The sequence below is a fragment of the Anomalospiza imberbis genome, chromosome 2 (assembly GCF_031753505.1).
Source record: "Anomalospiza imberbis isolate Cuckoo-Finch-1a 21T00152 chromosome 2, ASM3175350v1, whole genome shotgun sequence".
NCBI classification, from domain to species: Eukaryota; Metazoa; Chordata; class Aves; order Passeriformes; family Viduidae; genus Anomalospiza; species Anomalospiza imberbis.
Genome location: NC_089682.1, coordinates 99,077,288 through 99,095,402, shown reverse-complemented (window position 1 = coordinate 99,095,402; position 18,115 = coordinate 99,077,288). Strand labels below are relative to the sequence as shown.

At 36.8% G+C, this 18,115-nt stretch overlaps 1 long non-coding RNA gene across 1 annotated transcript; it reads right to left on the bottom strand.

Moving 5' to 3' along the window:
* Positions 1-7,819: 7,819 nt before the first annotated feature.
* Positions 7,820-17,036, bottom strand: LOC137467118 (uncharacterized). The gene is made up of 2 exons (XR_010995408.1): positions 16,537-17,036; positions 7,820-8,666 (listed from the first exon to the last, which is right to left on the bottom strand). It is a non-coding gene; the product is annotated as an uncharacterized lncRNA (long non-coding RNA).
* Between the last annotated feature and the right edge of the window lie 1,079 nt (positions 17,037-18,115).

Here is an 18,115-nt window from a genome sequence, read left to right as displayed (position 1 = left end):
ATTATATTTGTTATAATTGTAATGGGGTAATAATTTTGGATTACTGGGGAAGCTGATTTTGTGAATGGGGTTTGATTGAAGTTCTTTAAGTGTTTTGTCTTCTGAGAGATTTTGGGTGGTTGAGCTACTGCTACTACTTGGTTTGTTTTGTCTTTTACATTTAACTATCATGGCTATAAGCTGTTTTTTGGTTATGCCAAAATCTCTATCTTTTAACACTTTCTTTCTAATTTATGGTTAATAATATTTAAGCTGTTTTCTGAATAAGCTCTTAATTTAGAATTTGAGGAGTCTTTGGTATTTGGAGGAAATAAATTAGGATTTGTTTTTTTCATGTCTATATGGTTGACCTGTATCTTGTAAATTTGCTTTTTTTTTTGTGTTTCTTTGTAAAATTGTAAGCAGTACTTTTCCACTATTTTTCCTACTCTGCCAATCTTGACGACTGAGTCAAAACCCACTAATTCTCTTTATGGTTAAATCAAGCTATAATTAAATACTTCCTCCAAATAAGCTTAAAGGAAATTTCAGGCATGCATCCTTTAATTTCTAGCTTCCTGATACCTTGCAGTGGATTCAAAGTGACTGCAGCACTGCCCAGAGGGTAAGACCCTTAAATAAAACATCATAATCATTTAAAACAGAAAGTTTTGTGCAGGAAGGGGACAGAAACATATGAAGGACCAATACCATGAAAGGTGCAACACTCAGGTCACTGTTCTGATTTTTTGAAAAGTGTTTCTAAAGGTCTTCACAGCCTTGTTTTGGAATGGTAGATTGCATTGTTGTAAAACACACATGGATGGATGGCTGAAACTGTGGTCTGCATACAGTAGGTGAAATGTATCTATTGACTTACAAGCTGGCTGCATGTGTCAAAATGCAATCCGGTATTTTTGTAATAATAGCTAGCAGTCATAGTTGTAAATTATTTATGGAGACTATTCAGTGCAAACAGGTTAGTGCACACATCCTCTTCAGCTTGACTGCCCTTGTTTTAGATCACTCAGACATTCAACTCCTTAGAGATCTGCTCTTATCATTGCAAACCCTAAAAAGGTACCAAAACTGCAGTCATTTCAGGAACTCAAAGCAGCTCAGCCATTTGCTAAAGTTCTACCTCAAGGTTCAGTGAATAAACACCATTTCTGCCCACCTCTTTCACACCCCACACTGGCCCTGGCAATGTAAGTTAATACAAGACATGAAGAGAAATTGATCTCTAGAGCTGAGGCTCCGGTGTGCCTCGCTGTCTCTATGCAGAAACCTGGAAGAATGTACATAGCAAAGGCCACCGTTGAGCTTAACACAAAGTGACATTTCACTAATGCCGTGTTTCAGAAGACAGCGAAATGACAGCCACCCAAAGAGTACTTATGGTTAGATTTAAATGAGGACAGCACCCTATTGCAATGCATTACACTGATTTCCCTATGCACCAGGGCATTCAGCCATATCAGAATTTTGTCCTCACTGGTCCATGTCAAGCAGCTGCACCTACTCTACAGAATCAAAAGGCTAGGGCTTACAGAATTTTGTATTTAAACAACTTGGTGCCAGACAGAAATCATCATACAGAAAAATCCTAGGACTTGACTGCTCTGACAGATACAGTATGTTAAAATATTTACTCTGTATTAGTCTCTCTGAGAAGACTTTAGCTAGAAAGAGCTTTGTAGTGACTGGTCTTACCACAAAATATTTCTGATAGTTCTGAACTTGAGACACTTCAGCTCTGCTAAGCCATTAATTTGTAAATGGAATAATGTAATGTAATAATTTATAATATGTTAATAGCACTGACCTCTACAAGTTACAAGCTAATTTTCTTGTGGACAGTGTTGTTAACCACCGTCTTCTGCCTCATTCTCACGATTTTGGATTTGGGCCTTTACCATCCATGATATTAGGCAAAGAGAGGATCCTTACTGTCTAGGTTGCAGAAAGAGAAAAAGGGGACATAAAACCTGTACATAGACAACAGACATATTTTCTCTACAGTCCTTTTGCCTCCTTGCCTGGCTGTTGTGCAGCTTACACCAACACCGATTGCTCCAGCATGGGTCCCCTTGGGCCAAGGAGAAAGTTGCTGTCCACATATAAGCAGCTGCTTACAGACTAGCCAAAAGTAACTCCAAGGCATATTCTCAATGAGAAACTTGCCTGGGGCTGAGAAGATTAAGCAACTGAAATCAGCTCTTCCTACTTGCTCACACCTCAGGACTCTTCTTGTCACACAGAGTCTCTAGGGGAGGGTGCAGGGCTGCTAGTGCTCATCCTCCCCAGGGAATTTGTCGCCAAACTTCATCTAGTTTCCAATGTAGACAGGAAAAAAAAGTGCTTTGTCAAAGACATGGCATCCCCCCATGAAGGATGGAAGAGTGTTCAATTAAATATGCACGGTGTGGCATGATGACAAAGGGTAAACACACTGTGCAAGTAGCTCTGTCTGCAAGAAGGAGAGTTATCATTGCACAATGCAGCATGTGTGTGACATGTGGCAGTGCCAGTTAAAATATGGTTCTAAGTTCCTGTCTCCAGTGGCCTGATAATGGTCCTGGGTTTCAAATGGACCCCATAGTGGGAGGTCAAAGCCTATGCATGCCAGAAACTATCACTGCATTCACTCTTTCCTTTTTTTATTTTTTTTTTTGTCCTAACAATAAAATTAGATCACTGAGAATATTGGACAGAAATTCTGGCTGGAAATGCACACAGTTACTCTGATTTTCCTCTGTATTATAGATTTAATATCAATGAGATAAAACAAAAGACCTAAAAGCAAAATCAGAAAAAAAAAACCCACAGAAATAGATACATTAAAAATTTATATATTTAAAATTTATATTTACTGAAATAGAATGATAAAATTGTCCAGTTAATGATGGCTGAAAAGTAAACCTAACACCCTGAATACATTTTTGCAGAAGTCTGGGGAGGGTTCCACAAATCAGAAACAATTTCTGGGGCAGATCTCAGGCATAAATACAGAATCATGGACTAGATAAGGCTGGAAGGGACCACAGTGGGTCATATGGTCCAACCTCCCTGCTCAAGCATGGTCATCCCAAAGCACATTGCACAGGATTGGGACCAGACAGGTTATGAGTATCTTCAGTGATGGACACTCCACAACTTCTCTGGGCCATCTGTTCCAGTGCTTGGTCATCCTCACAGTGAAGAAGTTCTTTCTCATATTAAAACTGGAACAAGTAACAAATAAAAAGTGTTTTTCCTCATTCCTGTTCTGGCTTTCATAACCAAACATACTGAATCTGTACTTTCAGTTAAGCATGCAATTCCCACTGCCTGATTGTCTGTTTATAGCTCTGTGTCAGACCCAAAATATCTCAGCTTGGGGAAAAAGCTCAGTACAGGAGGATGGGAATTCAAATTATACTGCACAAATCCTTACTGTGAGTATATCCACCCCATGGGTCTCAGTGCTAATTTATCTGGAATCTTTCTGTAGTAAATGGAGAGACACCAGCATCTCCTGAGGGACATTTATAGCACCTGAGAAAGTAGCAGAAATGAATTTCCTTCTGCAGGCATCAGAGGGCAATTCTGTCCCCATATTATCTGGAATTGCTTTTGGAGCTGCCCACGTTTCTCTGTCCCTACAGCAGGATATTTCAGTGACTAAGATAAACTGGAATTGTTAAAGGCTGAAGTTAGATAAGAACATTTCATTCTGGTGATTCAATGTGCATGAATGGAAATACTTTATTTAAACAGAGATGGGCCATTTTGTTCCTGTTCCAGTTTGGAATTTATCCCATGTATTTTTATTTTAAAGAGAATTCCTTTCCAATTGCAAAATTAAAGACAATGAAACTGTTTTGAAGATTAACTTCAGCTTTTTTATGAGATTCCCTGAATCTCATTTTGAAGATACTTTAGACTACTGTAGTTTATTTTTTAGTTTTTACAATACATGATACTGAGAGTGTAACTTTTTAACTGAATTTCAGTGTTTTTAAATACCATTTTCTGCAAAATTAATGGCCTGCTCTTATTTATATCGAACAAAGTGGTGACAAATATAGACACCTAAATAATTTCCTTACATTGAATGTTTAGACTGGCTTTATAAACTGTAGAACCGAATTGACATTTCTGAGGTGGGTTCTTGGCAAAGTTTAAAAAAAGGAAAGAGTTCTTCATATGATATTTTGAACATTAGATAGTTTAAAAGTTTAACTAGTGCTGAGGAGGATTATTAGTACTTTCATAGTGAAAGTATAATATATGCTCACCTAACTGTAATATTCAAAGACCAGTTTAAGAAAAAGAAAAAAATCCCAAAACACTGACAAAAATATGGAAAATGTGGAAAATTTAAGACAACTGAAATGTTATCTCCATAGACTATTTTCAGTCTATGTAACTCAGCCCCTCATGTTCAATAGCATTTTCTGGATATAAAAATGTATGTGTATATATACATGTGCATCTGTACTCAGGTATGAAGGTCTAGGTTCACATATGATAATTAAATCTTTTGGTTGCTTTCCTCTTTAGCACAAGGAATTTATGTTACATTGAAGCAAGACCTTACAGCAATGCTAATGCAGAAAGCTAAAGAGGTTAATATCCTCAGCAGACAGTATCATTTCATCAATAAGAGAACTATTCAATGACCCTGTATTGGAGTGAACTCAGCATAATCAATTAGCTCTGTCAAGTAAACAGATCTGTCCCTTTGGCTGCTGTGTAACTTGATATTTCTTCCTGTTCTTAGCGACTCTGTGAATGGGGAAATAAAATACCCTGAAATTATACCAGCCCTGGCTGAGGGAAGAGAGCTATTTAAAAAACTGTTTCACTGAAAGTGTCTGTCATTCTTAATCAGAGGTTTTTGTCTTCCAGCAGGGAAGGGCGGTAGGACAGGCCTTAGCCCAGCACCACACAACACTTAAACAAAAACAGTATTTTCCCTGTTTAGATGGATTAGATGCAAATCAGTTGGCAATCAAAATAAAATAAATAATGTGGCCTGCACCACTAGACATAGCCGACTTGAGTAATTATCTTCACAATTTACCATCCTTTGCTTGCTTTACCATTTTTCTTTCTCTTGTTCTTTTGTTTTTTAAAGAAATGATAATGTAATTACTATAACACTAATTTGAAAGTAATGATTTCTATGCACTGAGCAGGCTCTGAGACACAATCTATGATAGGTCATGAAACAATAGTCTCAGACTGGACTTGTGTAGTTTGCATTATGAAAAAAAGGATGGGAAGGAGAGATCATTACTCTGCATAATTAGCAGGCTTAATTAAAAAATGGCCTGAGATATCAGCTGTAGCATCAGCTCAACAAACCCCCTAGGGCTTGTTCATAGATTCTGCTGCATTCTGATTATACCAGTATGAATCTAGAAATAGCCACTTAGAATCACTGTCTCAGAAGGGCATTTGCTAAGTGCTCATACACTTTTATTAAATCGGTTTGTTTGGCAGAGTTTTGTAAAATGATACAGGCTTTTAGACCTTTAGCAATTTGAAAAGAAAGCACGGACTGCAAAGTAGAGTAATTCACTCTGTCGCCTTTCAGTGTTCCTCCTTGTTATTAAATGAAGGCCTCCAGAAATGTATTTGTCCAAATTTCTCAAGTTCTATAAACCCTAATCCATTTGGGTTTGTCAAACAAGCTCAATTATGAAAGCTTGAAAAAATTAAATCACCTCAAGTTTGAATATGTACAGTTCAAATAAAAGTGGACTGCAATTTGAATCTCTTTGTACTCTTTAGATTTGTGATAGTCACATAAGACCATATTTAAAGTTTAACACCTCTCTTCTGGTTTTATTTTTGCCCATGATGGACAACATAATGCTTCCTTCAGAGGTACAGTAAAACCTTTCTAACATACCACTGACTGTATAACCAGGCCATTTTTGTGAGACGGGAAACAGTTTTTGTAGAATAAAATGGTGGATAAATAGCAGTTAGGAACATAAGCAGACATGTTTTAGGATGCAGGTGATGCAGGGCTTTCCCACGTCAGTGAATTAAACATTGGTTGGATCTGGTCAGCACATAATTGTCCAAAGTGTAATGTCACTGGGGCACTAGAGTTGCAACCGGATCCAGTGGAAGGTGTCCCCACCCATATCTGGGGGGGCTGGAACTAGGTGCTCTTTATGGTCTCTTACAGCCCAAACTGTTTTATGGTGACTCTATGATCCTGTGATGATGATGATCAAAAGACAAGTCCTCTTTGATAGGTACACACTGACAGTTGAAAAGCAAATTTGGAATTGTATCAGAAAGGCAGACAACTAATGTACGTTTTCAAAGGACTTTTGTAGGCTGATTATGGGGGAGGTTTTTATGATTATTTCTGTTATTTTTATCTATTTTATAAAGCTTACTACTGTAAGAAGGAAACCAGGGATACTGTATATTTAACAGTAAAGATAACTTTGAATTCTTTCCTGCAAAATGTCTGGGGCTATGAACAGGCACAAAATAGGTTCAAATTCTCAGGCATACCCATGACAGTGGACACTCTAACACCCCACAGGAAATGGGAGAACCTCCATCACCCTGGGGCAGGTTGGGCACATCACCACCCCATGAGGCTGCCCATCAGCCCTGGACAGAGGACGCTCCCATCACCACTGCTGTCACGCATCAGGAACCTGTGCTCTCCAGAGACCCATCGAAGTACAAATCCTATTAAGATATTTAGATAATACGGTAAGATGCTTCTTTTTATGCTGAGCCCTTCGAGGTGATTAGACAGGGAAATCCTTGCTATCTATTCAAGACTGTTTCTGGCATGTTTAATATCTTGGGAATATATTTTTGTGTTTCTTTAGGTTAAAGATATCCTCCTAGGAACTTATCTATCAGAAGAAGGAGGAACTAAGGAGTATATGTGTCTGGGGAACTGAAAAAAGTTTCTATTCCATGGGAGAATACTGAACCAACAAAGTCCTGAAAGGGAAAGAAATATCTCACGTGATATATTCCTTACTGTTGAGTATGATAAGTGTGCTTTTCAGCAGGAATGGCAGAGATTCCCTACTCCTAACTGAAAGGCATGAAGAAAAACTGAAAAACACCAAGAAAAATGATTGAGGAATAAATCAATATGAGGTGAAAGGTCAACAAGCAGCTGCTGGTAGTCTGCCAAAGAGTATTTAATACATCCATTTGATATTATTCACGTTTTTAAAAAATTTTGTCAGACAGAGAGAGAGAGATACAGTGATGCAGCATTTTTGTCTTGGTGAAAGAACAGGCTTTGCTGAGAAATGTATATTGATCGAAAAGCAGAGTTTGTCCCTAGAGCTTCAACACCCCTTGAGGGTTAGCTGTTATTGCAATTGCAATGACAATCTTTCAATACAGACAAATTAGCTATTTTCTAGAGAGCTAATTCAGTTCTTCAAGTTACATTAATTTATCACAGTTTAATTACCATTAAAATTATACTCATTCGAATTAGAGGTGGCAGTCTTGTAACACATGTTATTGGATACCTCGTGTGAATCCTTGAAAAATAACATTTGTTCTGTTAGAACAGGATGTAGTAATTTTCAACGACAAGAATGCACTCCTTTGATAAAGATTTTTAATAGCTCCTAGCTAAAGGGGTTTCTGTAGTTTTCTCTCTTCATCCCACCCTTCAGATTTTTTCATAAGCTGTGGTTTAGAATTTTCTCTGGGATGGAGAGGGTTTCTTGGCATCTTTAAACTTACATTTAAAACTGTTAAGCTTTCTTGAATTAAAATACTACTCTAATTATAAGGCAAAGAAATTATAAAGAAAATAAATAAAGCTAAAGATACTTCAAAAATATTTCCATAATTCAGGTATATCTGTATTTCCCAAATTGAACAGGATCAGTATTCCAAATGAAAAGGCTTTTGACTTTGAAAAATTAAAGTGGATAATAAAAGCATGGAAACCATCCCTAAAATGCCAGGAGAGTGAACAGTGACACGTATGTAAGTTCAATTTATAAGGATAGAAAATTAGTAGGGGAGGAATACACCTCCTGGGTCAGCACAAATACTTTTGATATGACCCTTTTGATAAGTGGATCAAGTTTCTGTTTTAAAACTACTGAGGCTTCCCCCACCAGTATTTGTGCTGAAAAGCTGTGCTAGTGTTTTGTTTTCATGTGTGAACTTCTAATTTCCAACTAAGTTCAGTCTGAGTGACTCTCAGGGCACACCTTCTTTAGAAAACACTGTCTCTCTTACCAGCCCTCCTGATATACCCAGAACAATATTTACTGCTTTCATGTTCCTAGTCTTTGTCCATATTTTTTTGTTTCTTTATTCTCTTGATTGCACTAACAGACTTGCTTGCACTTATGATTGGCTAAATTCTTCTTTCTTAAAACTGGGGGAACCAGAATTGAGTTTTATATCTCATTTCTCTCCCAGGTACCTTGTATAGATGACCCAACAGTTCTTTTTCCCTGTGGGGAATATCTCTGCCACATAGTTGCTTGCTTTTGTCCCAGGGAGGGTCAGCTGGTGACTCGCAGACATTGAGTGATCAGTCAGCAGCACACAGATCTTTAGTCTCAGTCTCTCTCATGTGGTGAACTCACAGCTTGTAGTTGAAGTTCTTCCTTCTTATCAGTCCCCTCCATGAATCACTTTGTTTTGCTCCATTGGACTGAAGAACTCTGAAACTTAAATGTAATATTTTTAACCTGTGTGTTTCAGGATAGGCATTAAAAACCACATTTAATAAGGAAATTAGTGGAGTCTCTAATGAACTTATCTGATCTAAAGTCTAATGATTTCTAGGTACTTAGATGCTGGCTTTCATAAAGAAAAAATAACCAGTTCTCTTTACACTTCAAGTCATAACTTAGAATTCTATCCTCTAAACTTTAGTACAATGTGCAGACATTTTTTTTTCACCATTTGGACCATTGCTTGTCTTCTTTATTTCTTCAGATGTCTGCTTTCCAAATCGTAAGAAAAAATCTGCATAAGAAACCTCTAGAAAGTTCCAGAGGCAATTTTCTCTTCATTAAATCTGTCCATGATGAGCCGACCTGCATACATTCTTAATGTAACAGAATAAGTCCAAAGACTTGGGATTTGAAGAACTAGATTAAGTGGAGAAATGGCTGAAAACAAAGATATTGAGGAGAAAATGTCTGGTTTTGGTTCAGATTTTTTTTCTTAGTACATCTCCAAATAAATCACAAATACCTTGTGTGATTAATCTCATCTAACTTTTAAAACCTACTAAAAGCCATTTAAAACCTATTGGTGTTATCCTATATGGTTTTCTAGGCTGCTTCTATAACCAATGAAGAGAGACTTCTTTGTCCTTCCAGCCTAAAATAGGTGTTTAAGACAGATAGCATTTAATGTTTTATGATTCATTTTTCCTATCTTTAGATTGTCTAGAAGCTCATATATTTCTTCATTGACTATAAAAGGAGTGTGTCCAATTAGTACAGACCTTCCTGAGTAACTTGGAGACAGGCAAGATAGACAAGATGAACCTCAATCTTTGATCTAACATGTTATTTGAAATAGGAATGGTAATTAAGGTCTGTGCTGGTGCTTTTGAAAAATCCAACCTTCCCCTTTAATGAAGCAAAATAGCTTGGAATGAAACAAAGAAAAATGAGCTAAAATAGCAGACTATTCAAATGGCCAAGAAAGAGAGACTTGGAAAATGGCAAGCCATTTTAGAAGGCCAATCTATAAATGTGATGCTTAGAGAATTCAATAAGTGTGACTATACATGCAAAAAATAAAAGTTAACTTGAAAGTCAGAGAGAACTTCCCTTAGAAAAACTACCCCACCATTAATTGAAAATTACAGTTCTGCAGAATCTTGGAGGCTCAAAGTGAAAAAATCTAGGATGTTTCTTTTGAGAGTTATTTGATGCATCAAGGACAGGTTGCTCTGTGGGCAAGCAATACTTGCTCCTGGTGAGTCACTGGGAGCTATACATGCTTGTTTGAAAATGTTTAAGTCATAGGGGCAGATGCTGGTAGGGTACCATTCACCTTGACCCAAATTTAGCCTTTCAGAAGTCTTCAGTCTTAGGCAAAACTCTGTCTACTTCCATGAGGGAAGGGGAGAAGGAGAGAAAGATTCAGTTATTTGCAAAAAAACTTCCTATCTATTGAATTTAAAGTTGTGGAGATCACAAGTGTAAGATTCAAATACAACTGGTTTTGTCTGCATTATGAATGAACGCTTCAGGTTGCTTAAAAGAACTGCCTAAAACCAAAACAGAGACCATAGTCCAGCCTGAGGAGGGTGGTGCACCACCACCATCTCAAATCCACAATTAACTGAGAGAATCCCATTAAATTTGATAAGCTTCTAAGTCCCTTCAAGCATAGGAGCCACACCTCCTAACTCACTGGTTAATGCACTGTCCAGGATCATAAACCAACGAGGAACTTTTGAAAAAAAAATTATGACTTCAGTTTTAGAAATCCCCCAACTGTGATCATAATTTTTTTCCAAAATATTATTTTTAGAGTTTCTTTTTGCCTGTGCTACTTATTTTGATAATTTTTATTAGAGTATAAAATTATTTGTTTCAAATAGAACAGCCTTTCTGGTAATAGCAATAACAATGCAGCATCCACAAATAAAATTGAGATGGATATAGTAATATTAGTGCTTGATTTCAGCTACACTAAAGATGTTGGCAAGCTTCTAACTTAAAGGGAAAAAAAGAGAAAAGATTCATTAAGATTTTACAGCTGGACTCTTCCTCTGGTTTGCATCTCAAAATCTAGCCACACCTGCGAATAGCAAAGAAACATTTTGTTTCATAGGATGAGGCATCGCCTCTGCATCCTGCAGCCATTTTATTCTGATGCTCCTGATGTTGCTGCAGTTTCATCAATCTCCAGTGCCTCTGCACAGTATCAAGTTAGCAGAAGATGTGTTGAGGGGCACACCCCAGAGCTCTGTGTGCCACAATTAGGAAAATCTATTCCACTTTACAAAAACAGAGCCACTGCTAGACAAGGTCACCACACATTAATAACAACAACTTTGTGCCTCGGGAATTTTAATCTTCTTCAGAAATACTTGGGTGGAAATCAGTAACTTATATTTCATTACTAGCATGGATAATGTAAAGATTCTAAATTAACTGCATTTACAATAATGGTCTTTTTGTTAGCTACAATGTGTTCATTCATGAAAATATTGAAGAATAAATTAATGCAGAAGATAATTTTTTGTTGCTAACACACCTCCTGTGGAAATGCTGAAGAATCAAATTCTCAAGTACCCATAAATGGGTATGAGAAACTTCATTTCAAGGTCTATTTCTGACTAGTTTTCTGTTTCTTATTAAAATAAGTGGCATTTTTTCCTCTTCAGAAACCCAGGATTTGCAATACTAAATTACTCCACAGGTGTATTATATCCTGTAGTCTTCCCACACTGATGTTGTCACATGAAACAAAGATTTCCATGACAGGCACTAAGTTCATTACACAATGCTGGTTAACTTAAAAAAAATCTTTGTGGTTCCCTCAGACAAAATTTGTCTTTTAACATGAGTAAGAAGCACTATTTATTTTGAAGACTTCTTGACTTGTTCTCTCCATTTGGTCTGTATTATGATTACAAGAGTCATTTATTACTCTGTCATGCTGAGAACACGTGCCACAACCCTCACATACCTGGCTTATGGTAACTTAGTGATCTCTTACACAACACCACAAATATCTCTCTTATGTGTAATTATTGCCTCACTCCTTTCCTCAGTGGAAAAGATTTTGCAATTTACATACATATGTGTATCTATTATTTATACTTGTATATTTTTAGATTCATAGATTTTTAACTACACAAGGGATTATTATAATCATCTATTGTGACCTCTTGTACAACACAGTGATTCCTTCAGGAAAACCAGCAAGCTAAGCTGTAGCTTGTTTTTTAGCCAGACATCTTGTTTTGAAGACTGCATACAGGGATATGTCACATTCCTAGGTAAATATGCTATACTGTGTATTTTTGAAAGAAACTTTGTTTTTAATTGTATTTGAAACTGAAAGCTGAAAATGGAAACTGCTAGACATTTGCACAGAAGTTTGCAGACTATCCCAATGCGCCAAGCTTTGCAATAGAAACGTCTTGCTGCGGTTCAAGTGTGAAACATTTGCAGTCAGCATTCCAAACTTTGCAAATGAGAAACAAAAGCATGAATATAAACATTACTGTTCCGAAGGGCAAGCATAGCCCTTCTGAACAGTAATGTTTATATTATAGTGGCAGGCAGGACTTGCTCAGGGTATTAGAGAGGGCTCTATACCTCTGAGGTTATGCATTATTATAGTTGGCAACAGTGCCAACTTCTTCAAAGCACAGAATTTTCTAACCATTTGAACTGTTCGAACACATTTTGAACCAGAAAAAATCCATGGCATGTTGTGAAAATCATACACTCTGCACATATGCAGCCCAATCTCATGGCCAGACTGAGTACAGAGTGTGCAATGTGAACACTGCAAAGTGACATTTCCCATTTGTGGATACAAATATTCCACCAACTGACAATATCTCGAAGGAAACACCTCAAAATATTAAGATTGTCCAGTATTTTCATATGTCATTTTAGCCTGGTTTCCTTCATCCAGTTCTGTGACAATTGTGTCCTTGAACTTCAGGATGCAGCTGAGGAGAGGGAGTCTGTGTGAACAGGCACTTCTGCAGACTCTCATCTTGTCACAATGAGAGAGAATAGCCTAATCCTTGCTGTTGGCTTAGTCTGCATAGATATAAGAATTGTTCTTGTGACAATACTTCACTTTTCTCTAACATGTGAGCTCTAAGGAGACAAAAAGATCTTAAAAACTATGGCAAGATGCTGTAAGCCGTAGGGTACAAGTGTCTTCAAAAATGACAGTGATGAGCACAGCCCTTTGACGTTACATACTGAATTTTGAACTCTGCAGAAGTTCAGCTGAATAAGCTATGAGATGTCTAGCAGAGAAGTCATTGTAAAGGAATTATCCTTTGCAAAAGAACTAAGATCGATCTTTCTAACCAAAATTTTCTAAAATTACTACTTTTATTTTTAGCGCAACTGGAAATGTCAGATAAGTGAAACATGCACCTTCACTGAAGGACTTCTGAAATCCCACTCTACTGATATTTTGATTGAAAAGAAAAACAAAAAAAAAAAAAAAAAAAAAGCACCTACAACTGTGGAGAATAAGAAAAATGTCTTAATTTTAAAATAAATGTATGCTCTGCTAGATATTCTTCTCCAACTACAGAAACCCAACTGCAGAAACCCAAAGAATTCCAGTATCAACCAGCATTATCTTAAAGTTGAAAGCAAAATCAAAAGAAGGACACATTTTTATTCTGAGGAAAATAATAATTAATCTTAGCAATAAAAATAACAGCAGCTAGACCATTATGCTGAAGATCATTTCCTACAGCTGTATTAACTCCATGATTACTTGAAAAGTAGATGACAAGATAGAGTGGCCTAGATGAGAGAGGTGATCCTGGATAGATACATTTCTTTTCTTCTAAAAGTAAAGAAAATATTTTGTGACAGCCAAATGTACATTTAAGCTGGAAACTCCAAGTTAAATCTAGATACTTAGGATTTTGAATCTGAATTGCTAATAGGGAGAGAGGAAAGCTGTTTAAACTATTTTTATTCAGTGAATTAAACCAATACATCTCAGAGACTACACAGATTGCAAGAGTCTATTGAGAAAATGCTATGCCTATACAGGAAATTCCAAGAACTGTAACAAACATTGAAAAATCTTCATATTCTTACCATGCCTAAAACAGCTGGAATTGAGGGTGTTCAATGCTTAAGACCCTGCTTCTGCTTCAAGATCTTTTTAAATATAGGAAAATAAAAAATAAATGCACTCACACACAATCTGATTAGAAGATCTTCCCTGTCAAATTAAGTCCAGTATTCCTGTGTAACTAAGTTTCCCCCCTAAAATAATTAACCAAAATGACAGCCTGAACATTTTTTGAGTCTTTAGTTCTAATACACTAAATCCCACTTTTTAAATCCAGAGTATGAATTCTGGTAATAGTGTAAAAAAGAAAAAGATTATGGAACTAAATCTCAAACAGCACATTAAAAACAATCTTAGTTTGCCAAGATGCAAAAGCCATTTACTGCATGAATAACAGGTGTTTAATTAAAGTACAGTTAAATAGAGAACTTGAAAGTACATCAATGATCATGGAACAATACTGGGGGGTTTTTTGGCATAACTGGCACCTCTTAAACGTCAATGAAAATTTTCTCCTGTAGTCGTGTACCACTACATCTGCAGGGTGACATATCCTTGACTTCAAAAAGGAGTGAGAGTAAGAAGCAAAATTACCATTTGACAGAAAATTTCTGATTTAATAGTTGAATTTACACTAAATTTTAGGACAGAAATAATAGTTAGAATATTTTAAGAGACTAACTACCTTGTCTTAACAATATCTGTGGAATTTTCACCATGCTAGCCTTGATTTAAAAGCAGGGCTGAAGGGGATCTGGGTCATATTTCAGTGGTTATTCCAGTGAAGTTTAAAAGTGTTAACGGCCCTAAACCTGCACCATTGTCAAAGTCAGGCTTGTGATCCTAGCCAGCAGAGTGGTGTAATTTCTTTCAAGGAATTATTTTTGTGATTATTAAATGGGCAGCAAGACAGCTGAACTGTCTGCCACTGGCTACAGAGGGACCTGTGGTGTGAAGATTGTGCAAGATTTTTGATTTCTCCCCAGCACTGTGGGAGTGCTGGGCCCATTGGGGTAGGTTGCCCTGATGTACTGAGCACACCCATCTGTAAGCTGCAGGGAAAAAACAGGCATTCAAAAGAGCAAGAATCTTTTATGTTTTTACATGATGACAGCAAAAACCATAAGGCTGCAAACTGAAGGACAAAATATTGTTGCTAAGAGCCTACTGGATTGCTAAAAGCTATTAAGAAAATGGAAGCTATTAACATCATGCCAAAAAATGGTTCAATAAAGTGGCCTAATGTGAAATTGAGATACTTTGTATTACTCTAAAATGATCATACAACTAATGAACTGCAAACTCTTCAGCAGAAGATGATGTTTCCCACCCATATGCACAACTATGCCCTGAAAATACAACACTTTACATAGTTGGGCTTACAGATTTTCTGTAGATGCACCCTGTGTGTTGTACACCTACATTGTAAGAGTAAAATCCCAATCCTATACTTCTTTTTCAGGGGAAAATCCTTCAAAGTCCAGTTATCAGCAAGGATCAGTAACCAGAAAACTCTTAAAATCTTCAACCCATTAACCCTCAGTAAATATCTACCTTGTGCACAGTGTCATTTACTAGAAAAGGAACAGCTAGCTTTAAAATCTCAAAGGTTCCATAAGCTCTTTTTTTAAAGTCTTCTTCATCATACTATATTGGACAAAGCACATTGTGTGTGAAATGAACAAAATATATTTTAATTTATGTGGTTTATATACTGAACATAATAATATGATAAGAATATATATAGTATTTTTCTTTTAGTATCAACTATAAATATATTTTATACATCTAGGAAAATTATAGCAGCAAAACATTTTAAAATTTATTCTCTAAAAGAATTTCAGTTGGTTACCAAAAGGCGGTTTTGAACCTGGAGGTTTTCTGCAGATTGTTAAATTGCTGTCTAGAAACAATCATGAGAAACACCATAAATCAAATTTTCAGAGAGCTTCATAACATGTTATCAGTGTTACCAGTGTGTTGTTATGATCAGCCTCATATGGCTGAAAGCAATAGCAGTTTTTACCAGCAGTCTCCCTTGTCAGGTCCCAGGCAAGAGTCTGTGCTCCTTTGCATAGAATATTAAGGCAAGGAGACATGGAGGCAAAAATAGAGACACCCACAGTCAAGAAATACAGCTGAAATTATTCTTCTGTGGGTTCCAGGCATTTAAATTCTGGCCCTTTATTCTAAGAAGTGCCAGTATAAAACACATTATGTCCTCCCTATTTTTCTGTGAAAGAAAAGTCCACAGTATAAGAGGAAGATTTGTAGAAATGTGTTTACCTGAGATGCAACTGAGAAATTGGAAGTTCTGATTTCAATTTTGTCATGCTCTTCCTGGCCAAAAACATCTGAACTTTTCAATGTGAAACAATCCTAACCTCAAAATAGTATATATAATACTAGCCAAACTATCTTTTGCTAATTATTTATTTTAGTCTCTCCAAGATAGAAAGGAATTAGAGTGCTTTGATGAGAAATAATGGGCAAATATATTGATCTGTACTGCAAGATCTGCAAGTGAGCCCAAAATGAAATTATCACAATTTAAAATCATATAAAGTAAGTATTGACTGTCTGCAAACTAATTCAAATGTGTCCTAACACAGAACGATGACTGCTAGGAACACTGGAATTGGGCCAATTGACAAATGGTTTGGATGAATCCTATTATTAGACAACTATTCAACAGAAATAGAATGGAACCATCAGGTTAGTTCTGATGACCAAACACTGTGATTTGGACTGTTTTAACAGAACGAGCTACACTGTTACTTCTTTTGCAATAAGGTGATGTTCCTTGAGGTCATAAATGTGCTTTCATTTGCTTTGTGTGTTTCATATGCCCGTGTATGTATGTAAAAATATGCTTACATGTGTACTCTGTAGACAGACAAATGGATTGGCAGCTACATACTCAAACAGTACACATGCAGTGCATTTAATCAGAGCTGTGAACAATGTACAGCCAGAGCAGATTGATTAAGAGGATTTTTACAGGTTCACCGGAAACCCTCAATAGTCCTTGACTATAATCAAAGCTTTAAATACAATAGCAGGAATTGAGTAGGAATTGAGCTGGCACCAGAGAGGCTAACTCTGCACATCAATACTTAAAAATAAAAGTTGTTGTGTGAAAAAGAGTGCTAAGCTGGAGAAGTGCCAGCTGTTGAAAGCCTACATTTAAGGCTGAGTCTAAGGACTGCCAGTGTTTCTGAAGGAAAACTGGAAGAGCAGAGGATGGGTCTGAAAAAGCAACACCCACCCGCTGTGGGTGGGGCTCAGACTGGCACTCTGGCACCTTTAATCCACCTGTGTCAGCCTGGGCCTAATTTTCCTGGTACCCATTACACATCTAAGGAGGATACTTCCTGTTCTTACAAAATGTTGCATACCTGCATATGAAAATACAAGAGAATACATCAACACGTTTTCAGAGCTGTGCTAAGGAATTCCAATTCTTAATACCTGACCTGCCTGGATAAGTGCTGAGGCCCTGATCCTGTAAAGAGCAGTATGTGTGCTCAAATTTACATGCTGTAATTAAACCCAAGGAGACTACTTTAAAAGCCTAGAGTTAAACAAAGAAAAGTTTGTAATGTGAAGCCTTATCTTTCATTAGAGCTGCAGATATAATTGGAAAAAACAGATTTTCTTGCATACAAGTCCTGTTTCATGTCTTCAGGACTTGGCAAATAGCCAGGTCATTGCAGGATTGAAGCCCAAATGTTATTAGCAGTGTTTCACTAGGTATAAATGCTCTTGTAAAGGGAGCTTATTAAAAACTTGAGTTTCTTTGCTTAGAATCCTCCACAAAACAACTAAAAATTACAGCTTATTCTCTATCTGACTTCTTGGATCAGTAAGAGCAACATGAAAATATTTATGAAAATATTGCAAAGAGTTTGATCATTGGTTGCAGGATGGTTTGTTTTGCTCAAAAAAATAATTAAAAGTTAACTGAGCCATAACACATGGGAGAAATTGACTCTACAAACCATTTACAGAACTCAGGTGGGTTATGGAAAACCAGCATTGAAGCCTCTGGTTCAGAAAACAATTCATTAGTTTTATAAAGCTGAACAACTTTATCAAGGAGATTAGTGAGTCCTACTTTAGAAGAGCCAAAATCCTGGTGATGGGGATTCCTTGGAATGTGGGATTCATATCCCCTTTACAAAGTTGGGAGGCCCTTTGACTACTTCTGAACCATTCTAAATCATGCACCTGTGGGCATTTCTGGCTACAGAAATAGCTCATTCCTTTTCAAAATTATCCTTTAAAAACAGACCATTAAAAATAGATATCTACGGCTTTTCAAAATCTCTTTTAAAAACTATGAGAGCTGTCCACT